At 39.2% G+C, this 26,783-nt stretch overlaps 1 protein-coding gene across 4 annotated transcripts in view; it reads left to right on the top strand.

Annotated features, from left to right (window-relative positions):
* The window catches only part of LOC109474148 (protein TANC2-like), an 89,932-nt gene that overhangs the window by 30,809 nt on the left and 32,340 nt on the right, over positions 1–26,783 (top strand). For all 4 annotated transcript variants that reach the window (XM_019774358.1, XM_019774356.1, XM_019774355.1 and 1 more), the window contains exon 4: positions 9,401–9,498. The gene's annotated coding sequence lies outside the window, so the exon portion shown is untranslated. The remainder of the gene's footprint in view (positions 1–9,400; positions 9,499–26,783) is intronic.

Raw genomic sequence — 26,783 nt, 5'->3', positions numbered from 1 at the left:
TGTATTTATTTCTAGGTTTTCGAGAATGATGTTTCAGCTGAAATGAAGACTTAGCGAAGCCGCATTGCACTACCATCTATTACCATCCATTACTTTGTCTCGAACATTATGCTTCAGTTCTGTTAAAGATTTGTTTGGGCCCAAAAGAGATTCGGCAGTCATATATCCTGGGTTTTCAAGGGAATTGTTGACTGTGAGAGGTTTATGTATTTATTTCTAGGTTTTTTTTTTATAAATCATTCTTTTTATTGTTTCAAAAATTCACACAAAAGAAAGCATGGCACAAACAACAAAATAACTGAAACCACATGCATAACAACAAAAACTAAATAAAAACCAGTAAACAACACGGATGATACAACAAAGTGTTACAAAGAAAAAAGTGAGAGGTTTATGTATTTATTTCTAGGTTTTAAATAGGGATGTTTCAGCTCAAATGAAGAATTAGTGAAGCTGCATTGTGCTACCATCTATTGAACAAGCATTGGGCTTTGTGTCAAGCATTACATATGCTTTAGTTCTGCTAAAGATTTGTTTTGGCCCAAAAGAGATTTGGCTGAAATACTGGATGTAAATCACGATCAGAGACCTCATGGCACCTTGTCGATCCTAACAGGATATGCATTGGTTCTGCCCTGTCTCCCCAATCCCAAACTTCCACTGACTCAATCCCTGAAAGGTGTGTTTTATAGACCTTGACTTATTTTGATTCAGCTGCTTTTGAAGCATATAGCTGGTAAAGACTTGAGTTACACTGGGGCTCTAGCAAGCTGGAAAGCCCAGGTTCACGATCGGACCTCGGGTGTGAGTGCTCACAATCTAGGGGGTCCAGGGACAAATTTTGGATTTTCACTGAATCTTTTTAAGTGCAATTTCCCACATTTGGAGAGGCAAATCATGGGGTTGAGAGTTGTCACCAAGATTTTTGTTACCAATCTTGTGCGTCTCAAAGTTGACGGATTGGTTTTAAAATTTTCCCTCATATGCCACAGAGTTCTGCAATTGATACAAAAATGGGTGCTGGCTAGAGCCCCTAATAACACACCCTGAACTTGCTGGTGTATTACACCGAAGGGCGGTTATACCGGCTATACCGATATAGATACCGATATAGTCAAACATTTTCGTTTTCTGTACTTGTAAAGTGCACCCTTCTATAATTTTTACCACATTGAAGTGAGGCACCTTGGGGTCTTTAAACTACAAAAATTCCCATAGGGCGAAAACTGTGCTCAACTACCTTCAAAGAGTTTCCCTCCCCCTGTTCTAGCTGCCCCTCCTTCTCCATTAAACACCCCCTCCTGACAGTGAAACCAGACTCTCAGGACATGGCAGTTACAAATGAGTTTGTCTACACCAGTAATGAAAATGTATCGATCCGGCCCCAATCAACCACAAGGCCATACAAAGGATGGGCTCCTTTCTCATCACTTGCTGTGGCTTTGCAACTTAATGGAATCAATGAGTGCATTAATCCGATGATAATGCAGTCCCGCCATTTTAAAAAAATATTAATTGATTTACAGTAGTTGCGGATGAGGTCAATCAGGCTTATGAATTGACTTAAATATAAATCAGGTGAATCGAAAGAAAAACTCCAATAGTTACAGAGTTCCAACTTTGTTCCAACACAAGAAACCCACCATGAATTTTTTGTCGATCTCATCAACCTTTGTCAGATGTATGATGCACTCACTGACTCTTCAGAAGTCGGTAACATGATGACGATGAGTTTCTTCCTTCTGTTGGAACAAAGTTCAAACTCTATACATTTTAACTATGGATCCTACCAATGCAGATGAGCTTTCATTCGAAAAACTCCAATAGTTGCCAATGCCAAACTTTGGAGCATTTAGAAAGAATTTATAAACACAAATTCTCCATAAAAAGAGGGGAGGCGAAAAACGATAAGATTCTTAGTAACATCAATAATTTAGTTTTATTGACAATGAACTTGAAAGTTTGATTCAAAGTGAATTATTCAATACGTCATAATCTATACCTACTTGTTATGTAGCATAGGACTGGCATCAGTGTCTGACCTGGCCAGTGTATCCTGTTTTATAGCGTTAGTTTACGGTTTGATTACGTGGTGGAATGATGGGTTAGAGTGTGGGGCGCAGCTGTGGAGCACACTTGGCACCATTCCTGTCCATTATCATGTAGAGTCCTGAGGGTAGTAGACTTACAGAACTACCCACATTACGGGAGTCAAATGTGGTTAATGGGACCCTCTAGCATGTCTCCTTCAGTCTAGGGCAGGAATCTCTAGCCAGCTCAAATTTTTTCCCTTCAGTTTCAAAGCCCAAGTTCATGATTGAACTTGAGGGCAGGAGCACGGTAGGAAAATTTTTGAATTTTAAGCCCTCAAAATGCATTTCCCGCATTTAGAGAGGCAAATCATGGAGCTGAGAGTAGTTGGTGGTGGTCCTTCTAGGGACTACCTTTTTCTGCTGTTGTACCTTTCTGTCTAAGAGTAAGACAGGCTAGCAAGGCTTTCTGGAACTGTTTGAACCTGTATGAGTTATTTAAGGGTTAATGACCCGCCCCAAAAGGACCACTTATGATGATCATGTACCACTTGTCACACTTTTTATGACATTACGACATTATAAACAATAATGGGGACTTCTTATTGGTCAATGTCATCTGTCATCAAATATAGTAGTACATGTATAAATTAAATTAATGGTTGTTATTACTAAATAGAGCTGTTACAAGAAACAGAGATGGCCAGAACAAAATACAATTCTAGACAACAGACATGCGTCAACTATGCGTTTGTATTGTAAACTAGTCCCAGGTTATGGGTCAATGCCTTGTAGAAAGCTAGTAATTAAGTAAACGTTATCATACCAGCAAACATGTAATCTCCAAGCAGATTCTAGGGTGGCAAAAGACAGTATCAAATTGGCCAGGCAGTATCCATTTGCCAAAGAGGGTCCAATACGCCACCCAATGGATGATACTGTCGTTTGCCACCCTAGGATCTGCTTGGAGATTAGCAGACCTGTACTAGGGATTGTTATGGTAAATAGGGGACTGTTGCTGGCATCATTTGATGACATCACTCAGACACATACAGCACGGCCCCTGCGATGCATATAATAAAACCCTGAGGCCTACTTACGGTTTCTCTGAGAAGTTCAACTGTCGAACACAGAACATGTTTTATTGCTCGGCAGACGTGCGTGGTTGAATATAGTTATGGCTTTGGTCTAATGCTGATTCAATTGTAGACATTGAAGAATTTTACACACAAGTCTTTGTCTATTCAAAATCAGATATCACAACACCATTCATTGCATCTCTATGTGCATGCTTGTATCAATTGCAGGTTGCTTAATTTTTCTTCTGCAACATTGAAACTTCTCTGCAAAATGCAGACTGCAGATGGGTAGTTCTAACACTGTAGGGTGACACTGAAGGGGAAAACTTGTTTGTTTGTTTGTTTATTTAAATGCAACAGTGCACAACAAGTGGCAACCAGGCAGCAACAAGGCTGGTAGTGGCTACCACTAACACATAAATGCATAAATACAAAGAAACTTGGAAGTTCAATGTAGGCCATCCTGATGTTGAAATCCTATTAATGGCAATCAATATTCCCAGAATGCCGAGGGAGACAACGACATTGAGTGGAGCCAAAAATGCATTAGACTCTGATATATCCACTCTACCATATTGCTTTTCTGCAGTTTTTTGACGTATTATGTAATTTTAAAGACCCGTTTCATGTAATTGTGTCATTACTCGTATTGTGTATGGTTAGCCATATTTAGTACCAATCTTGCACCTACCAATGTAACTCTGGGGGTAGGAAGGGTAGTATTGGTTGGTGCAATTTACCGGCTTGCATGGATCCTATTATGTATTTTGGTTGTGATATACTAGAAATTGTTCAGTTTACAAAAGTATTTTACAAAATAGCTAATATTTATAGAAGGTGTAACAGAATTGAGTTTTGTATCAAGATTTTTATAAGATGAAATGATAAAGCTTGTCTTTCAAAATATGTAATCTAACCGAGATCTACCACAGTGCAGTATACAGTACATGTGTGTAATGAAAGAGCTCGCTGACTGTTGGCCCTGTTAATTTAGACTCCCCAATACGGGTAATAACAGTAAAACCCAATAATCAATGAGCAACTGCATCCCCCTGTAGATGGGAAGGTGGGTATTTTGTTGTCATCAGGCACATATGGGGGCTCCCTATTGGATCCTGTATCCTCATTATCACCGCTGTATTTATGGACAATCAAATTCTTCCAGCATGAGTCGCCGGCTTTTACAGGCCTGCTTCTGTGACTGGAATCTATAATTACCCACGGAAGATTATACTTGAACTTCCAAGTTGAACAGTGTTAGAAATACCCATCTGCAGTCTCCATCTTGCAGAGACATTTTTAATACTGCAGAAGAAAAATTAAGCAACCTGCAATTTTGTAGACTGAAAAAATCAGGCTAGGGGTTTGATAGTATTTAAGAGCTTTGTGTTTATTACTGATTCTATGATATACAAGTAATTTTGTATGTATTTGTCAAATTGCATGTTAAATATTTGCCAACATGCAATATTGTATATGCCATGGGTTAAGATCCAGACTGTTGAGTGTGCATTTGCAGAAAGTATTTCTTGCGTGCAGAACAAAATTTTGACATTCATCAATATTGCAAAACACTGGTAAAAAAGTACTTCTACCACTTTTGGAATATATTATTAGCACAGAGTTATGCTGCTGCCATGTTAAGTGTTTTGGGAAGCGATATTTCAAAATTTGATAAATTTCCGAGATAGGGATACAAGCAAAAAGTTATTACAGGGAAAAATGCAGTATGCATGAATGTAGGACAAATTATAGGTAAGAAGGCGACAGGGTGTCTGAGCTTGTACTATGATCACAGGTTAAGATATATGAGTATGTGCATATTTTTTATATTAAATATGCATGAGAAAGAGATCACTTCTGTAATTTTGGGCTACAGTGGTATGAAATTGATGAAGACAAGTTACACATACGTGTATTAGGAGAAGCGTACTTCATGTAAGAATTAGACAGTGAGAAATATGTTTCTCTCCTATGGCATTACAGGTAGATTTGATTAGGAATTGGTCGCGGAAAAATGCTGAAGTGGTAAGGTGGTCTTGTGGTTGTTGACTCAGAATCTGAAGGTTCTACTTCTAGGTTGACATCACTGGCAGGCCCGAGCGTAGTGTCCTTGGGAAAGGCACTTAACACATATTTCCTCACTCAACTCAGGACTGATCATTGACAATATAAGTACCTAGCATCAGCTAGGGACATCCTCTTGAATGGGATGTTCAAAAAAGGCAGAGGTCCTGAGTTTGAGGAGAGCCTTGCCCTTCAAGGCTGAACCATTCAAGTATCATTTCCTATGAACCAGTAGAGTTCTAACAATTTGGCTACAGCTAACGGTAAATGTAAAGAGGTATTTTGTTTCAAGGAACAAGTTGTCAGTGTAGATGTAGTAACTTATTTTTCTACCATGTAATTAAGACTGTAACCATGTAATTGTCAGATATGTGGGGCAGTGCTGAAAGATGCAAAGTTGGGAGCAAGAATTACGGCCTGTTCTAGCTGTAAATGTGGACTTTCATCTAGGCAAGGTCATACCCATGTCCTTGATGGAGGGCTCCCAATAGATTATTTATAGCACAATCTATTACTTGCCATAGAAGGGGTCATATAGCACGTACGTAAATAGATAAAACATATAATGATATATAGTTTTGTGGTCCTATTCCATTATATAGAGAATGTCAGTAATTATAGTGTTCATTCTTCAAGAATGAAAACTCTTTGCCAAGGTTCAATGAGACAAAACCATTGACACTGATGAAACCAAATACTTGTCAAATGAAAATGTGAAGAAATGACTTGGTATTGGAGTGTACATTTGAAGTACTTTGATCCATTTGACTTTGCTTTTCACCGTAAGTTGATGAACTTACTTGAGCTGTTTTAAAGATGAAGCTAAATACTTGTCAAATAGATACATGATAAAGTGACTTGTATTAGAGTGTACATTTGAAGTACTTTGATCCATTTGAGTTTGCCTTTCACCGTAAGTTGATAAACTTACTTGAGCCGTTTTATTGATCAGTCGTAGGTCTTTATTACGTTGGGCTGACCACTCAGAATTAAGGTAATTGTTTGGCTGTGAGCCAAGTGGCAAACCTGGGGCTTATGATTATCGAAGAGTATCGACTTGTTCGATCGCGCCGGCGCGTGATCGATGGTCTCTTTCAGTTCCATTTCAGGCACTGGTCTGTCAAGTCATTAATTGTCGTATCAACTTGCCTTAGAGGGCGGTTTTGTATATGTTAAGGGAATTGCGGCCTTTTGAGACCTTTATCGATGAAAGATGACCAAAACACAGACATTGACCTCGTAATATGAGGTTTTATTCAGCATTAGTATTTTGAATAGCGAGGCTCAAAATGCTTCCCCCCATTGCCTATGCCATTGTTGTGTACTGTCGTAGCTAGTGTCTGCAACTTAGCCTCCCAGAAAAACAAGGTAAAAACCGGTTACATAACCAGCTGATGCAAGCAGTTTTTTTTACAGTTTGTCCATGATTACTAGCTTCAGGCTTTGATGCAGCATTGTGTTTAAGTTGTTAGCATTAGACACTAAGTTGTGTTTTGGCATCAATGCCAGTGATCCCCAATGTGAGGGGATCCAATTATATAACCTTGTTACGACTTTCTAACTTGATTAGGGGTCTAATTTATTGCTGACCCAATCTCTGAAGCTCAAAGTGAAGTTGACATTTGGTAAACTCAATTGCAGCTGGGTTTATTAAAGAAAGTTTTCCGGTCGCGGGAGGTCAGACTGGTTGTCTGGTTTTTCGCTGTACTGTAAATTTGCGGGAGAGAAGTGTGTGGAAGTTAGCTAACATGTCGGTAAGTTGTGCTTATATATGGAGGTTGGATTGAGCCGCATGTATGCAGTTGTCATTAGGAAAGAGTAAACTGAAACAGCAGGTCCCAAAACTTGGACTCTACTATGTTTGTACTTGGCAACATGTACTACACAGTAGTGGACTGTTATGTTTGAGTTTTTTCCCCATATACATACATGCTGCCCTCTTGTTTTCTCATCTTTGATCAAACTTGGACATGAAGTTTTGATTAAAAGTTTAGACTAACATTTCACAAGGAAATCAACTGTTTAGGACCTGTCATGCTGTCAAACTGCAGTGAGAAATGGCAGGGGGTGAAAGGTCATAACAGGTCAAGGTTGTGGTGTGAAAGCTGTCAGGGTGACATCCCCCATGCAAAAGTACATCCAGGAACTAGAGTTCCACAACCTCATACCTTTGTCAATATAAATTCCCCTGCAGTTCCAGAACCAGCTGCTGGGTGGCTTAAACTTGTACCACTTCTTCCTGAGCACAAGAGTTGTCTATTGTCCAAAATTCGGGACCCTATCATGTCCAATATACAAGATATTGAAACTGGAAGTTCTGCTACAGTACAATAATAAACCGCCAGGGTGCCCCAAATCTAATCATTTCAGGTCTCTTCCAAATCTCCCTACATGTACCTACCAAATATCAAGAAAATCCATCTAAGCCTCTCTCGAGTTACTGGGTTTACACACTCACAATCGCTACCTTCATTTTATGACTTACTCAAGTGCTTTCTGAAATAAAGTAAAAAATAAAGTAAATCACGATTTTTTTGCGGTACTTTTATATTCTCAGTTTTTGCGGTCACTTCTATATCGCAACTTCTATATCGCAACTTCTGTATCATTACCGTGAACAAATAATTCGCCAACTTTCTTTTTGCTGCACCTGCCACCATCAAGAACGTATAGTTCCGCGAACATGTCAATTTTTCTCAGACCATGAACTTTTGCTACTGTGAACACAAAGCGATTTACAGTACCTACATGATTCCCCTGATACATCTGTAGCAGGTGGTTTTCTTGAAAAGGGGATTTAAGTTAAGATCCCTTCTGCTGGGGAAGTTTCCCACCACACCTGATCCTGCCAAACGTCGGGATTGTAAAGACTCCATCAACAGGACAATAAACATACCTTTTGGGCAGAAATGGAACCAAGCTTATTAGGTCTCGAAATACTGGGTGCTTTGGAGCTGTGCACCCAATTTTTTTCTGTTACAGTGCACCCAACTATTTTCGTAGGTTTACATATGTAAAGATATTAAATGTGTACAGGTATACAGCATATTCTTGACATCTAAGTGTCAGAAAAGTAATAGAATCTTTGTTGATTTAGATTATTTGATTATGGTGCACCCCAAATATTTTTGGTGCACCCAATTCTTTAGCTATTTCCCCAAATGAATTTCTACCCCTGCTTATAGACAGACAGGTTATACAAACCTTTGCTGTTATACATTTCTACTGTGATAGAGAGGCAGTTTTTTTAGATTTTTTGATAGAGAAAAAGAACTACTTCCACAAACTATTCTGTGTGCACATATATGTATATGTCATGTAGGTTGCACATTGAATTGTCTTGTCTTTCCTGTATGTGCAATTTGTCACAAACTGGGCATGAACATCTCAAAATTGTCATAATCCATCATCAGTTATCTGTGGAAGAGGAGTCTGTCTTGTCATCCCTTCATGCGATACGAAAGAATAATTTTACACTTTAATCTGGTATAGACCCGGTGGCCATGACCAACTTTTCCGGTGCATGTAGACATCAAACTTCAGCTGTCGATAACTATAGAATATGGATGACATATAATATGTCAGATGAGTTGGTTGTGATGTCACCTGCCTCCTCTGTAACCCAGATAAGGTCACCAGAGACACCACGGCTCCCTCTTTTATTGATTTTCAGTTCCTGTTCAGATGCGTGTATATACGGTAAACCTAATCAAGATGACTGTCAACTGTGGGAATTCTGTACCCATCCTTTTCTAAAGAAAATGTCACTAACACAGCCCGGGACTGAATGGCACTTTAATCACGGCTGGGATTATCCTGAATGCTGTGACCTTTTCTCTGACCTGACTTCATTTCAGGGCTTTACAAAATTAATGTAATAATCTCTGGATCATACAGACTGCCTTCAGTACGTTGCTGCTGGCAAATTTGAGCCATGCCCCCCTCCCCCTAAGTGAAAGAAAGCCTAAGGTTTTAGGATATGAATGTACAACATAAACATTTCTATACTTGATGTACACACAAAGTCTTACCTAAGTACTTAATAGCTTTTTCTAACTTAGTTAAGCTGGCAATTTTCTGCAAATCATTCTGCCATTCCTTAAATCTTCCTTACAACAAATTAAATTGTTGTAGCCTGATAGGGAATATGCTTCTCTATATGTAATATTATGACTGTATTTATGAAGGTGAATGAGTCTGATATGTGTCTTACTTCTTGTGCAGACGTGAAATGTCATCACTATGACAACACCAGTCGTGAGAGACCTTGCTGCCACCACCGGGAAGACCAAAAGCTGAGAGTCTACATTTTCCTGATTAAGGTAAGACCAGGGGATTCTGACATGGCCTTTATATGTCAGGCAGAGGGGAGGAATTCCATGCCACTAATGTGTCAAATTGTTAAAGATGTGCAGGCAGACAACAGGTAAGTAAGTTGGTATAACATTTTTTTTTTTAGTCACAAAGTCGTGTATCAGTTAATAGAGTTATGATATATCCAGTATATAGTAGTCAGAGGAGATTCATTCTTCAAGTTATTGACATCTTTCACACACAGTTGTCGCTCAGTAAGACATCTGGAGCCACATAGTTCCCGTTTAGAACTTTTATTCAGCCTGTCACACAACCGGTTTAACAGTGCTGAAAAATACAGACTTTTTTTTGGAGGTTGCAGAAAAAGATGTCAATAACTTGCAGTTTGGGAAAGCTATAACAAGGCAGGTTTGGACATTAATATATCACAGTCATGTAGATAATGACTTCTACCGAAACAGATGAACTTTCAAGATAATTAGCATATAAAAATTAATGAGATGTTGCAGAAAAACAGAAATATGTTATTTGGAGCCCAGGGTAATTTTGCTTTCTTAACTTAATTGCCTTTCAAAAAGACACATGTAAGGTTCAGGTGAAGATGGAAAATCAAACTGTTCCTTTCCGCCATCCTTACATGCAGTATTTTTGCAGAGAAGACCTTGACTGTGTCCCTGACATTCATGTTCGTCATGTGACACTTAAACGCCCCTTTCATGTCTTGTTGCCATAACTCTGAGCCCTTGTACGTCGTACATTAACTGCTGTGTTCTCTTATTGGAACATCCGTCTTGTACAGAAAGTATGAAGCACCACAGAAAGTGCATTATCCAGAGGAAATATATTTTGCTCACTCAGGGCAAGGACCTGCGAGTGTGTTGAGATGCTCGAAGCCTGGTGGATAATACATTCCATCCATCAGAAGTGCTGCCTAAGCAAAGGAGACAACTAATGGCAGCTTGCCCACTATAGGAAAGAGCGATTTACTCCATGTAATGGATAAAAGATTGCCTCAGAAGCAGTAAAACCAGATTGAATGGAAAGTTTCCCTGCTCAAAGTACATGCATGTGTGTGTAACAACATTGGTTTTATACTGGCAATGCCATGAAATTTGGTATCCTATCCGGTTTGAATGACTATCTGGTCTCGCTTTGACGACATGTTAATCTTACTTTTGTCATTATCCTAAATCTCTTCTGGCAATGCCGCTATTTTATAGCTTGTAGGTATGAGACATGTAAGCCACTTTGGGTTTTCTATTTCGCATGCGTCATCTGGTTCACAGAAACGCCTTGTTAATAAAAATTGAGTTTTTCGAGGGAGCATTGCATATAACCAAAGTGTTCCTTCAAACAAAAATGTTTTTGGGATGGAGTACAGGTAACAAATCAATATCTTCAGGGCACTTAAATTTCTTGACACAGTTAAAATCAAGAGTGCAGTATCTTTTAGCTCGAAGTTGAAACAATTTCTGAATACAATTTTCTAGTTTTTTAGTTTTAATACAAAATAAGGCACTTATAAGTCCACTTTTTATACAGTATGATGATGTCAAAGAAAAAAGAAGAAGAAGAAGAATGATGTCAGTTATACCCGTCCAGACATTATAAATGGACTAGTCCTAACTCAACCATAATGCCACAAACTACATCTGGCATGTTCTTGCAAAGCTCTTTCACTTGGGAAGCTGAATCTGACAGCAATCCAAGCCCTTTATTCTCCCAGTAAAAGCACTATTATGTGGTGCTGCCTTTTTAGCACTTTGTGAAAGTAGTGCCTAAAACCCATACTGAAGCTCACTACTGTACTTCTGAAAATCTGCTATGACGTCTCTTTTCTAACAGCAAAGTCAAGGTTATCCAAAATAACAGTTCCACATGAAACTTTACACTACTAACTTGTAAAAATATAAGCTACAGTAGTGATAGACCCACATGTATACAGGCTTGTTTAAATGCGTAACTGCCACTTAACTTTCCTCCAGGGTGAAACAACTTTCCTAATCCTATATAGGGCTTACCTATTGTAAGGACTACTGCAGCGTAAATTCAAAATTGTGAAACCTTTCCTGTTGTTTTATTTTTACAGTGACTTCTCCACTGCAAATTCATGCCATTGCAAATATGTCTTTCATGTTTTACTACTGTACAACAAAGTTGTTTGAACTGAGAATCTAAAACTTTGTTGAAGTCTCCTACTCCTCCCACTGCAATACTTTTCTATGTATATCCCTCCAACCTCTATCCTTTTTATCTCTATGCATGTATAAATTAAAGGGGAAATTATCAGACTTTTTCTTTGCAGCACTGAAAGTTTATCTGCAATGTGCAGGTTGGAAGAGAAGCCAATTTAATCATGGCTGAAGAACATAATGAATGCGAAATACCATCTAAGAGCTGCTGTCAAACTTCAGCAAGTCAATGTTTAATGTAAAGTACCCTCCATCGGTCAGTATCATACCTACCTGTAAGTGACCGTCCATTGATTTTCTATGGCTCTTGCCTCCAGACATCCGCTGGGCATGGTAAATAATTTGGACAGCTTGTCATTGCTAACAGAATATATAGTTCTGGATGAGGCCCCGAAGGCTATGGTTGGTAAGTGGTCTCGTCTCACGGCGCAGTTTTCGACAGGTGTGAAGGAATGTTCCAGGAAGTTACCTCTGTGGGGTGAAGGTAAAGTCACAGGTAAGGGGAGGGGGGGTGTAGGTCTGGCTGTAATGGTATAGACTTTGAAGGGGTTGACGACCTGAATGGAGCATAGAGTGCATTACGAATTCTCAGCACATTTTATGGTATGTTCAGAAATATTTCTAATGCATAACGTTCAATTAAACCACCACACTTTAAGTTGTATTTATTACAGTTATCTGATAGCACAAAATTGCATTTAAGTAAATTCAAACTTGCAGGATTACAAGTTAGCAAAATAAGCTGTACAGGCCTTTTATGTAGACCATTCTCTTTCATATAACTTTAGACATGGCATAGACCCACAGTACAAGTATGTTTGAACTGCATTGATACATTAACATGTTCAAAGTTACTGAGACATTCAACCTTTTAGCCAGATCAGTCAAGATCAGTCCTTCGGTGTAGGCTTTCAAACAGCACTTTGCACTTTGGGATGGAGGCTTTTCCGTGGAATAGGAAGACAAAGAGTGCACTCATAAGTCACTTTCCTCAGCATCAAACCATCATGTTTCATCCTTGCTTTTAGAATTACATGTTTTGTGGCAACTTTGCAATTTGCCCTTGTAGAACGACTTGAAAGCACTTCAAAAACACAAAGTGGAAACTTTCCACACCAAAAATTGTCCCAAATACTGCCGCTGGAAGATGGCCAAAGCTATTACTGCTTCCAAACCCCAGTAGTACGTGCAAAACGGCCTCAATACATAATAGGGCTGGATGTGTGTAATATTGTACCGTCTGCAAGTTTGCGCCAAAGGTAGGTGGTTGTTTAGGATTAATGAAAAAGCGCAGCAAGCTTCTTCTGCTTCCCAGTTTGGTGATGGTGTGGGTGGGGGAGAAGTCTTCAAGTACAGCGCCACTGCCGACCCCTATTTCCTGGGAGCCATAATGGGATGGATTGATTTTATAATTACGTGCATGGGGAGTCTCTTTGAAGGCCGGCCCATCTTTAACAACGTGACTTATTTCTGAGGCCTAGGAAAAAATATGTTGTGTTTCCTGTTTCAATCCGGAAGAAATTAGGGTCGGTAGGTAGGGATTATCTTATTTTTTCCTTTCCTTTTTTTTTATTAGACTTTGGCAATCTCTAGTGATCTACCTTATACTTAACTTATACTTATGCTAGCAATGCAGTTTAACAGTTAAACAAAATAAAACTTGTATTTAAAATAAAACACATGTATTTTCAATGTCAGTGTTGGAAAACCGATCATACAATGTTTCATCACTCAGGTGTCAGATCATAGAGCTAGAATAGGTTGATCAGCTCTAAAAATTCATGTCCCTTGCAGTGTTCCACCCAAAAAAGCCTAGGGTCGTCAGGTTTTTCTGGGGTTGGTCGGGAAACAGGAAACACAACTTTTTTTCCCTAGGCCTGCGCTCAGACGCAGGTGCTCTCGATCAATCACGGCACGATCTCGGAGCGCGCCGGTTTGTGGACGACCTTTTCGATGGGAAAGAGTGATGGGGAAGATGAGGGAAGATTAGGGGAGGCACACACTGTCATGATGTGTTGATTATGATGTGCACCTCTCCCTCATTGCCCTCCTGAGATCTTAGCTTACACCAAAGCCGGCGTAAGATGGCACAGGCTGAATATGGATTAAGGCATCCCGTCAAGGTTACTGGGGGATCCACCATTAATACACCCTAGGAGGGTTGATGCTGGGGATTTTCATCCCTTATACTAACCAAACGGATGCTCCCCTAGGGCGGGCTATATTATATATGTTACAACATACATGTACCATCAATTATCAGGTAAAAGTGTGACGAAGGAATAAGAAGTTACTACCTCTTTTACTTACTGGCAGGTGAAATACTACCATTTTATCTCCGAGGCTCCATGCCTACAAATGCCTGTGTGTCATAGATAAAAAGGAAAACATATGACAGGCCTATAAGAAGGCACGTTAGCGCAGAACAGTTTATTACTGTCCCTGAAAGTTGTAAATATGCGTCCATGGTACGGAGCCACTGGAAAATGGATGGGGGATTCCTGTCGGGGTATGAGATTGTGCCAACAGTGAGGAGTAGGATTGGATCTTAACTGATGTTGTCAGAAGATCCCTCAATTTGTCTCCCGTCAATTCCCCACTACTAGGCCTAGGGAAAAAATGTTGTGTTTCCTGTTTCCTGACCGACTTTAGAAAAACCTGTTGACCCTAGCCTTTTTTTTGGGGGTGGACCCCTGCAAGGGACATTGATTTTTTGAGCTGATCGACCTTTTCTAGCTCCATGATCTGACACCTGAGTTATGAAATGTTGTACGATCGGTTTTCTAACATTGACATTGAAAGTAAAAGTGTCATGCAAGTTTTACTTTGTTAAACTCTATTGTATATGTTGAATCACAAGTTGGATCACTAGAGATTGCCAAAGTCTAATAAAAAAGAAAAAAAAAGATAATCCCTACCGACCGTAATTTTTTCAGGAGTGAAACAGGAAACACAACATTTTTTCCCTAGGCCCTATGAGATCTCCTTCTTACGTACACAGGAACGTTATCGGATGGGTTCTGTATCCTCCTTTTCCTGTCTCCGCTGGCGCTATAGATCCTCTGGAACCAACAGGCTTTCCCCCCTTTCTGAAGGCCCTAACAAATTACATCCACAGAGGGGAACTAATTCTACACCTGTCAGTGTCAAGCTGGGAGGTTCAAGGTGGCCAAACTATGTTTGATCCTCTTCCCAAAGCTAAAAATTACACATGTATAAATGCCTGGTAGTGGTACAATGCTAAGTGTTTCAAGGCTAATGAGATTAATAAGGCTAGTCATATTTTACAGTGATATTGGAATATACGTAACTATATTTTCAAAAGATATTCTATCAATGATGAAATATCTTATCATCCAAAGAAATGAATGATGTGTAGATGTATCTTTTTTTTAACTGTGCTATGTCTGTGTCTGTCTTTTTTAATACAAAAGACTAAGTCTTGAAGAATATTCAATGTTCTAGAATTTCGACTGATGTATCATGTATAAAAGATTAAAGATGAAAAATGAATATGTGAGTAAGGATATTTTGGCAGGAAATTGGGGATGGATAACTGTATTATGTAAGACAAAGAGGTGCGTTTAGTTGCAAATTAGTCAACGGTAGAACAAGGGAATAGAGATGTACGTCATTGATTGTTTATTGGTAGCGAACCTTATCGCAAACTGGCAGGGTTGCCCTTGTTGCTGCTCAAATTTCCGGAATCAGTTATAAGCTTAGTGATTTTTCTCCTTGTGACTTGGATGGCATTTAGTTTCCCAAGGTTGCATGCATCATAGTCATTTTGGCAATCACAAAAGTAGTACAGTACATGTAAAGGCACCCAATGCAATTTGAGGGCTGCAAACAGAAAAGAAATATTCTGGATAAGGAAATCTGTCAGATTAACATTTACCGCAATTTCTTAGCATACTATTACTAGTAACATGTCAGGGATTCGAACCTGGAACCTCCAGACTCTGTCAACAATACTAACCATAAGACCATCTTGCCACCAACTTTTCACATCTGATATACTTTTATCTCAACCAGCTGCAGTTATTACTATAAGTTATATATATAACTTATAACTAGGTTATAAGTTATATATATAACTTATAACCTAGTAAAGAAATGGGGGGGGGGAATACAGACGTGCATAACGGGTTTTAGGTGAAGCGTCAAAGTGTATCAGAGTGGGAGGAACTAGACTGACACATTGTTATATTCTGGAAACTTCTGAATCCCCTTCATCCCAGCCATAAGAACCTGATGCGCCGCCATAAATTTGTAATATAAGAAGCGGGTAAAATTGCTGACCTTAGGGTGGGGAAAGTCAGTGATTTGTGACAAGAAGCTTGAAGCTTGAGACTTCCAGAGCCTGGTGCTGACAACTTAATGTAGCTCTGGCCTCAAGCCTGAAAATTGAGATTTTCCATCAAATCCCCATGTCTTAGAAAAGTCAGCACTCAGGGCGACCTCTCTGCCAGACAGGTGTCAAAAATTGGGAGTATTCACTATTCAGCATCAGTGTTGTACTCTTGCTGTATATCAACAAGTGATCTCTCACCTCACTCCACAAACAGTGGCCAACAAGTACACGTTAGAAGACAAGTTTGTTTTAGCTAGATTCATTATTTTGCTAAAACTTTCAATAGCTTCTCCTGAAAATAATTTGTTGGTAGAATATATGATATTGAGATTTTCTTATACACAACCAGTACTTCTCTCACCTTGCTTACATTTAAAAATTGTCTATCAGACACTTTCCTCAGAGCTTCTGACTGGACTGCTGCCATATGTAGCCACTATTCAGTATGTAGGATATGTAGGTGATTTTGCACATTCAATATCCAAAAGGTACCACTAAAATCTTCTCATTTACTTTCAGTATAACTGTCTTACAATGTTGGTCTTTATTAGCTTCTAGGCAGTTTTATCTATAAATGTTGGCATAATTCCACGCTATCTTTCACCACAGACCTGTACATACATGTGCACTAGTATTTGTCTTGATTCAGCCGCCCATGTTTCCAAGGTCACCTTGGATGTGAACTGCTGACATGTCTTTGCTCCTCATTTTTCTCTCAGCTAATCTGTCTTCGCAGGAAAATGTTGCTGACTTGAGAACTTCTAGACAGGACTTTTTTTGAGTTCAACATTCAAACAACATCTCGGCTCAGAATCTAATACTGTAGGAGAATAAGGCCTAGGAAAAAAAAATGTTGTGTTTCCTGTTTCCTGACCGACCCTAGAAAAAAATGCTAAGCCTAGCCTTTTTTTGGGGTGGACCCATGCAAGGGACATTAATTTTTTTTAAGGTGATCGGCCATTTCTAGCTCCATGATCTAACACCTCAGTGATAAAACAATGTACAATTTGTTTTCTAACATTGACATTGAAAATATAAGTGTTTTACTTTGTTAAACTATATTGTATCAGTTGGACCCCTATATACATATCACTGAAGTCTAAAAAAAAAGATAATCCCTAGCTACTGACCGTAATTTTTTCAGTACTGAAACAGGATACACAACAGTTTTTTTCCTAGGCCTAAGGGTTAAGGCATTGTTCAGCTCAGCTATCACAGTGATGGATTCATTTTATCCACAACATGACAGACAAGGTCCTGTCTGATGTATGATTTGACCCAGATTTTCATCTCGGAAGGATGTTCCAGAGCATCGTCCTGAATTTTGCTGTCATCACGTACTTGCTTGTGATCAGGAAAGGTTACGCTGCAATTCCACCGCAAATATAGGTCAGGATCAGTGAGAGGAAGGAGAATTTAGGGTGTGAAGTGCTGGTTTATATTCTAATACAGTATGATTGACTGATGTGCGTCGTCTGATATTCTTTGTCATAACTTGTAATACGTCTTATGTGTCTGGTCTAACAATTTATATTTGGAAAATCCAATTTTTTCATGACCATACGGCACCACTAGACATGTAGCTACATGTATAGAACATAACTGTTTTGTGCCTTGAATATCTTATCAGTTTGACAAACTGCATTTGTACTAAATCTTGAAACCTTATAGGCTGGAGTCCAGCCTTGTTAGCTCCCCAAGATCCTCCACCCCGCCAACAATCTTGCTAATAAGGATGCACTCCCAGCTAGAAACCTTAGGCTTTCTTGACAATAACAGTTTATCACTCCACAACATTGCTTTCAGAGCCTTGACTTTCCAAAACTTTTCATGTATTCCTTTTTTATAATATGCTGTAACTTACTAAGAATCTATGCATACATGCATGCCTGGAGAAGTCTCTAAAGAAATCTCTAAAAAAATGCTGATAGTGACAGCCAACTTTTCAGTTTATAACAAGCACTGCTATCACCAATAGCAAAGCTTAGACAGCTTTCATGACAAGGCTTAGCAGCATGGAGATATAAAAGTTTTATTGGGAGGGTATTAGGACGTCTATCTCTTGTCTCCAGCCTGGGAGAGGGGAAACGTAATTATACTGTGGGAAGTGTAATTAAGTTTAGCCTAACCAGAAGTAATATTAGCTCCTGGCACATCAGTCCAGGTTTAATGAGATTTTGGCTGTACCTGAGGGAGTTCTGAAAACCTGAAGTGTAGTAGGTTCATATTAAACAGGCTATGCAAGAGTGAGGACGGGGTAGTCTACAGTCATTGGCATTCCAGCGCAGACTCTCCTGTAAATGAAAAAAAGAAGTGCAGAGCTCGAGGATCCAGCCAACTTTGAAATAATAGTTGTACTTAGTTGTTGAGCTTAATTTTTAAGCTTTGTTCACAAGAAAGGAACTCAATTTTATCAGATGTATGATCCACTGCACTGACTTTCGGGAACCCACAAGCTTGATTCTACCAACAAAGATGAGCTTTCATTCGAACTGTGAAATACATGTAATCTGAAACAAGTGGAATGTATGCACAGGTTTCCATCCATGCATGAGCTTTAAATTTAGATAGATACATGTATATGTAATCCTCAGGAACAAGTACATGTATAAGTTTACATGTTCACATAAGTACAAAGTGTCATTTTGCTCTATTTCTTAAAAAGAAAAAAAAAAGAATGTTTCCATGAAGTATCTTATCTCATTGTTACTATTATAAATCCTTTTGAATGTTCATGTAGCATGAATCCTCTTTTAGAACCTTAAACCTGACCTACACCCCAGTTTGGATGTAAGGTCTACTGTGGGTCCCCATGAAGTCAAAAGTCCCACTGTGCTACCTGACCTGGGCCATCCCAAACATGTTATTCATGCCAGTTTGGTTCCATCTCACCCCTAAGCAGTTCAGAAGGTTATCTGACAAGTAACCTTTCACCCAGCATGTCACCTGTGAGCCTGATTAGTCTAACACGTCACAATATAACCGCATGTAGATGTAGCAAATTTGCAACGTCCCTGCACGTATGCTTTCTGAGAGTAGAGGATTTTGTTGACCTTTGTGGCTATGGCATATATTCCCAACCAGCAAAATATCAATTTCAAACTGCTGTGAAATTCTGAGTTGATAGTCATGCTTTTTATGACATACATGTATAACTGCAAATTAAAGGGATTTCGGGTAGACGGGTCCATTTCGTGACCAAGGCCAAGGTTGAAGAGAGTCAGCCGAAAATTTGGGATAAGTCCCAATTGATTCCAGTGTTAGAAGGAAAGTTAAATCTTTATTTCATAATGACTTGTACCAACATAGATGAACTTTCATGCCAAGTTTAACTTAAAGGGATTGCTTTGACCTTTTTGTTTTTATTCCAGTTTATGAATAATTGGGCTGTGAGGAACAAAGCATTTGACCTATCTGGGTCAAAAGTCACTTGAGTCACTGGAGTCATTGATCAATACTCCATTATAGGTCCTGTATAGAATAGCCAAACACAGGGAATCTCTGATGTCGGCCCACTTTTATACCTGACACACATGGCTTACCCTTGAGGGTATGAGGGGTACAGTGGCGAAAAAGCTCTTGTCACGAATACTTCTGGCAGAATGTCAGAATAATCAATAAAAGTACTGCTAACAGCTTCGAATATCCCGACATCACATTTCAATCAGTTGAGCTTCATTTGCATTACATGCTTATCCCCCTAATCTATTTTTAAGCTTTTATGTTTTTTTTATAGGACACAAACTGTTTTCACCAGATTACACTGACACTTTTTCCATCCCTCCATTCTGTACACTGATACTTTCTCTATCGGTCTATCCTTCCATTCAATACAGTGTTAGTGTTACAGCAATGGTGCTTTCTATGCACTGCAGTTGAGGAATTGTTCATTCAGTGATTGGCACGAGTGTCTTGAAGAGTTTTCTGTTGTCCTTGAATTCATAGCCAGATGGATCGAAGACTTAGCTGAACATTTCCAACTTCATCTCGCACCTGTGAGATAACAGACACACCATCAGCACCAGTAAGCTCACTGTCACGTCAGAGGAAGATCTAATACAGCAGCAAGATGTGTTTTCCTGGGCCTGATACTCTGTGATTGAAAAGTAGGCATCTAGCTTACAGTCAAGAAATTGCTGCCTGATCTACCTACAAAGTGATACCAAAGTTAGGTCTTGGATTTATCAGGAACTGTCATATAATAGCATACAATAACATACAGACAGGTGATGATAAGATAAAAGTCTTGTGGATCAATGTATCTGACTTGAGTATGCCCAAGGAACTTTCTAACATTAACAAATGAAGGATGTTATATCTAAGCTGCACTATCAGAAATCTCTTGTTCAAGGCAATACTTTTGTTGTATGCAAATATACTTACATATACTAGGATGAAACACCCAAGTTCTTTACCTTATCTAGCCTGGGTGCCATTCGGATTTTTGCTCCAAGCGTTGTGGAGCGAAAATCTGGATGGTACCCAGGCTATACCTTACCATGTTGCTAAACATATTTAACACATTTTCTTTACTTTCACATATTTAACACATTCTCTCTCCAGTTCGAAACAGAATCATGATTTTGTAAATACCCAGTCTCTGGGAACAGGTGGTTGAAAAGATCAAGAAACGCGGTATCCAAGGGTTGTTTCCACGATATCTTTTCCATTGTGATTGTTTGTAAAAGGTCAGAGGAGCACGGGAAATGTACACTGTGTGTGTTATCTTTCCGCCAGGGTCGTCTGGATAAACTTTGACTTTGATAGCTGTCTGTAAACATGACTAAACGATCACTTGACGCACCGAAGCTCTGAGAGATGAAAGTTGTCGGTGTGATCACTAGCTCGATGGTTGATCTCTGATCTGATGTCAGAAGGCCAGGGGAAAGCAAATGTCACATGTTCCAGACTACAAAGTACAAACAAGCTGAAAAAGCAGTTTGTTACTGGGGAATACAGACTGTTCAGTGGAATCACTACTGAACAAGATTTTTGTTGTCTGTATAAACTTTATGAATATTTTGATGTCAAATTTCCCAGAGACACACGCACATAGAATTTGTGAGTTATATTATATGCCATGTGACTCAACAAATGAATTGTTGTACATTACGTACAAAATGCCGGTTGTACATGTATATACTGGTATGAACAGTCTCAAACTCCAAGCTTTGGTAAAACCACTCTACATGCTCCTGAAAATGTTATATTATTGTCATATCGGGATACATGTCGAGTAAACAGGACCTTCACAGTACAAATGTAAATTGTCATCACAATGCATGTGTAAGCAGCATTCACACCTAAACAAATATATATTTTACCCAAAGGTTGGCTAACATAATGTATTCAGCCAGTTTGTTCAGGATGTGTTGCTGCTATGGTAGTGACTGTCTCTTGACTTGGGATGCTAGACTTGACCTAAATACATGTCTGACAGTGTGGATGCCCACAGTGTGAAAGCTGGGACTGGTACATGTGTGTTTGTATAGGGGGTAGGGGTGGACAGGAGACAGGTCAGAGTTGGTCAAGGCAAGGATATTATATCTTGATAAGATGCCCTTGGTCAAGGCCAGTCCTGTCTGCTCAGAATCAGTCCTTCCGGTGACTATTATCACTCCCACAAGGTAAGCATAGTGTGGTCACTCCAACATCTCCTTCTCCTTCAAAAACGGTACATTAGAATGACATTAAGAGCTTCCTTCACTACCCCTAGTGCCCCCTTATTTAAAAAGTTACAAATACTGACTATTTATGATATAAACCGACTTCAAACCTGCTTGCTAATGTTTAAAATAATAAGTAAATGTCCCTGTCTTCCTGAAACCTATTACAACACCTTCAGATTGAACTCAGATATCCATAGCTACAACACAAGACAAAGCAATTATATAAGGCCTATTACTGCAAAAACTAATCAGCGGCAATTCTCATTCATGTACAGGGGACCTACAGTCTGGAATAACCTAAACAAAACATTAAAGCTATGTCCATCTTTAAATATTTTCAAATCCCACGTCAAAGCTGATTTCATTAATGACTCCGCACTTTCCTAGATCATCTTTTCACATACTACGTTCTTATATACTATTACATTGTTTCATGTTCTTACTGATAGATTTACTAATTTGCTATATTTTCATTTGTTTGTAGCCAAACACATTGGTTTTGTTTGGTTCATGCATTGTTTGTTTACTTATGTTAAACCTGATCATTTTGTTTATATGACTGTTTTTGCTTATTTCTTTAATTGATTCATTATTTTGTTCATTGATGTAAGAATATAATGTTAGTTCACATGGGGGGAGGTTGTCATACAAGCCTGTGGCTTTTCCTCTACCCCTGCATGTTTATTTGTTTCTGTTATACTTATGTTTTGCAAATTTTGCTTTTACTTTGTATGTGCAATAAATAAAACAACAATAAAACAACAATCTACAGGGTGATAGTATAAAACATGCCAAAAACAGTTAGATGTTCAGGTAACATCCACTACCTTCGTCAGTGACAGTGACATTAGAGACTTGCAGGAGAAAGGCAGGTTGAGCAAAGAATACAATCCTTTACATCAGCATTGGGACCAATTAGAAGAAGATTGTATGATGCCTTTGACACTGGGAGAGTTACACGTATCCTGGGATATGCCACTCTATAGATGTAATCTATGACTATTTTATGGTACTCACTTGTAGTATTGTAACATTAGATGTATTCTGTAGTTTGGTATATGATCCCAATTGTGGTACCCTGTCCCGTGCTTTGCCTTCCGGTGGGATTTACACCTGCCAGTCAGTGTCGGTTGCGACCTGCGTTTATCTGCAGTAAGTGTGCAGGAGTAAAGAGCCAGAGAACACCCGCTACATCACACATCCCTTCAGGTGACAGCCACGATCTATACAAATGTCCCTCCAGGCACACAGCTAATGCACTTGATCCATGCTCCTGCAACACGGGAGTTAGCAGCCCAACTTGCACGGGTTTGAATGGCACTAAATCAAACCCAGATGGTAGAACACAATGGATAGTAGGATCACGAGACAATGGCAATGATTTGTCTTGATTGTTGTCTCTAACAATACAGATTGTTCCTGCAATAGGAGAACAATTGTTTTGATTGTTAGCTGGAAACAATAGAGATTGTCACCTATGTGAATTAACAATTTAAAGCTAATGGGGTATGAAAAGATGGCAATTGTTCATACATAATATTAAACATTTACGTATCAACTACAATGTATTACATTACAAAACATATCTCCATTAGCATAAAAATGAATTGTAGTTTGATTCTTTTGCCCTGTCATGTAATGCTTCTAAAAAAAGTGGTGAAATATTTTGAGGCAACTTACATTTGTATATATCAGATAACCATCAGTTCAGGTGTCTATTCTGCTGCCATTTATCTATAGTGAGTGTCTAGTTAACATGACAGTAGACTTGTAATGCTGCCAACTTGTCAGGTTGCATCAAATATCACGCCAAGGCCCCAGAGCCCTTGTACTAAAGATGAGGGATTCTTGTGTGTAGGAGTACCAATGTCTCTTTACAATAGAACATTTATATTGACAGAGGTACTTGAAAAGAATCTCTTTGCAGTGGGAACCTCATATCTATTGAAAGCTTCTTGTGAAGAGTTGTCGCTGTAGCCTTGGTGCTATTGCGGTGCTTCTGAGGGTGAGAAATGCCGACTTATCTTAAGTGATATCCAAGGCGGATATTCGCACTCGAGCTTGGATTGGTGCCATCTGCGTCAGTGATTGCAATCTTCTGCTGCCCTGCGAGTGCCATTTTTCCCAACGACTTTCACACCCCGAAGCTTTGCGTGTCATCCCGCTGTGAAAGAGGTGAAAGACCACAATCTATACAGATGCCCCTCGTGGTGAGGGCTCGCCTCTGCTCTTGATCTTCACGGAAAGCGGGTGAAAGGCAAATGGCCCTGAACGCCCTTCATACATGTATGTGTGGAAAGGCTGATGTACGGTCTGGTGCTAAGTACACTTGCTACCTGAGGCCTAGGAAAAATAATGTTGTGTTTCCTGTTTCCCAACAGACCCTAGATTAGCTAGAAAAACTGCTGACGCTAGACTTTTTTTGGGTGGACCCCCCCTGCAGGGGACATGAATTTTTTTGCTCCATTGCTTTTTTGCTTTTCTAGCTCCATGATCTGACAAGTGAGTGATGAAACATTGTGCAATCAGTTTTCCATCATTGGCATAGGAAATAAGAAGTCTAATAAGAAAAGAAGAAAAAAAAAAAGATAATCCCTACCTACCGACCTTAATTTTTTCAGGACTGGGACAGGAAACACAGCAGTTTTTTCCCTAGGCCTAAGGTGTCTGAGTAGTTGATGGTAGAGGTTGTTGATAAGGTTACATGTATTTCAGGCACTTCTGTCTGCAATGGAGCATCAATGACTGAAGAAGGCATGAGGATGACTTTAGGGCTGACTGGCTGACAGTCATTGCGATAAGGTGTTGGAAAATTTCTTCCACAAGGAGATATCCAGAGTGAAAAGCAATTTCGTTCCTGGCAAAACTCTACTCTCCAAGTAGAGGTTTGGGTTTTGGGGGTATTTTTAGTGTGTTTTTAGGCTTTTTTATTGGGGTTTCTCTTTTGCACTGAATTTTTTTTTCCACCAAACCCAACCTCTGCAGGCAGTCGAAAACTTCAATGGGCTATAAACTTAATCATTTCAACACATTTCAGTCGTTCTGCAAGGAGGTGTGAACTAGACGCATGAATAGGCACAGTCAGCAGGAGGCGTGTGGCCCAATGAATGCCTTTCCGACTGCCTAGAAGTGTGATAATCCACCACAATAAAATGGATATCCCTAATGACAGTTTGATGGTTCCCGGGGAGGGGCACTATCGCCAGTGTTTTGAATAGGTTTGCCCCTCCCCGAGGTGAGTGCCGGCAGAGGTTGGGTTTGGTGGAAAAAAAAATTCAGTGCAAAAGAGAAACCCCAATAAAAAAGCCTAAAAACACACTAAAAATACCCCCAAAACCCAAACCTCTGCTTGGAGAGTAGCAAAACTCCATGTTTCCCAGCTATAATACATGTATAAGGATATGGAAATTTGGGATACACGTTCAGAAACTGAAGGTATTGTAAACTGAAATCAAGGCAGTTGCAAGCACTTAAAAAAATTTATGAAGACTTCACTTTGTACTTCCATGACAGTATATATTGACAGTAACGTTTTTGACATGTTGCATAGTCAAATTATTGGCCTGTTTCTTCATTGCTGTCTCATGCCTTGGCATAGTGCTGTGTACCTAAAGCCATATTCAGGTTCAAGTCCAGATTCAAGTCCAGAGGTTTAGGTTCAGGTTCAGACTTGTAAGTCCAGACCTAAACCCAGGGCATATACAAAATACAGAAGGGACTTTTCAGTGAACATTTCATAATGGGAAATGAGGCATCTTTACTGCAAAATTTTGTAGCCCAATGCCCAGTGGCAATGTTTTCTTCATTTTGCAGTGCAAATTTTTCATCTATTGAAGATGTTAGGTAGTTTTAATAGAACAAGTTTTTAAGTTTTAAAAGAGGAATGTGACATGATTTTTTTGGTAAGTCCGGAACTGGTTCCAGGCATTCACTTTTTTTGGACTGGAACCTAAACATTTTTACAAGTCCAGAACTGGTCCAGTGAACTGGTACACAGCATTACATTGGCATCAGGAAGCAGTTTCACAAAATCCCTGTAATCTCAAGCACTGGAAACAAGAGAAGCCACTGTGTGGTTTCAAGTTGAAGTTTAATTTCCTTCTAGGAATGTCTTGTTGACCTCTAGAGCCCCTTTGCTGCAGCAATAACACTGTTGAGGCTTTCCAGACCTTGGAAAGGGTGCTTGTGGGTTCAGCATAATATGCTTCTTAACAATGTTTTGAAACAGAAAACCGTTACTGTCTACATTTTGGAACTCTTTATACACAGATATTTTATCTAACAGGCATTAATGTGGTAATAAATCTTTTAATGTGCTGGATTCTTCCAAAGATATCTTCCATGAAAATACATGTAAATACTTTTTAATGACTTATACATGACATGAACATGCCTATTTTTTCTGATAATATGTATAATACTTAAGTCAGATTCAGAGAAGATTTACAAGCAACATCAAAAGTCTATAACCCCATAGTAGAGGGTTGATAACTGCCCTTACAGTTTGCGTTTATAGTTGCCACACCCCACATTTTACCCAGATGGCCCATCAAATATTGAGAAAGGAAATGCTACGAGCCAGACCGATCCATAAAAACTCTGATTTGATGACTGACTAAGTTTGGAAATCAGAATAATTTGTTGGACTTGGTCCTGAGCCAAGGTAAAGTCTGGTGCATTTATCACAGTACTTGTGCAGATGGTAGAGTGAAGGGAAGAACCTATATTATACCATTAATAATAATTTTATTGCACAACAATTATACAGTGTAAAGTAAGGCTACAATGCTACATACCTAATACAAGAGTGTACTAGTATACATGTAGGTGGGGATAAGCTTTTAAAATAATTGGAGGCGTTAGAAATCATTAATTTCTAGCGCCTAGACATTCTTTAATATACCAGTATATCCCTGTGAATACCATGCAATGTCATTATGCACTTGAATTTGCACTTCATAAATGATTTCCCAATAATTATTGAATTTAATTGGCTGGCTACGATTAACGGTGAATTAAAATGGCTTCCTAAGCCTCTTGGAAAAAGCCATGCGGAGCCTTATTAAGTAAAGTATTCT

The sequence above is a fragment of the Branchiostoma belcheri genome, unplaced genomic scaffold (genome assembly GCF_001625305.1).
Source record: "Branchiostoma belcheri isolate BF01 breed outbred unplaced genomic scaffold, Haploidv18h27 scaffold30, whole genome shotgun sequence".
NCBI lineage: Eukaryota > Metazoa > Chordata > Leptocardii > Amphioxiformes > Branchiostomatidae > Branchiostoma > Branchiostoma belcheri.
This window is presented reverse-complemented; position numbering and strand designations above follow the sequence as displayed.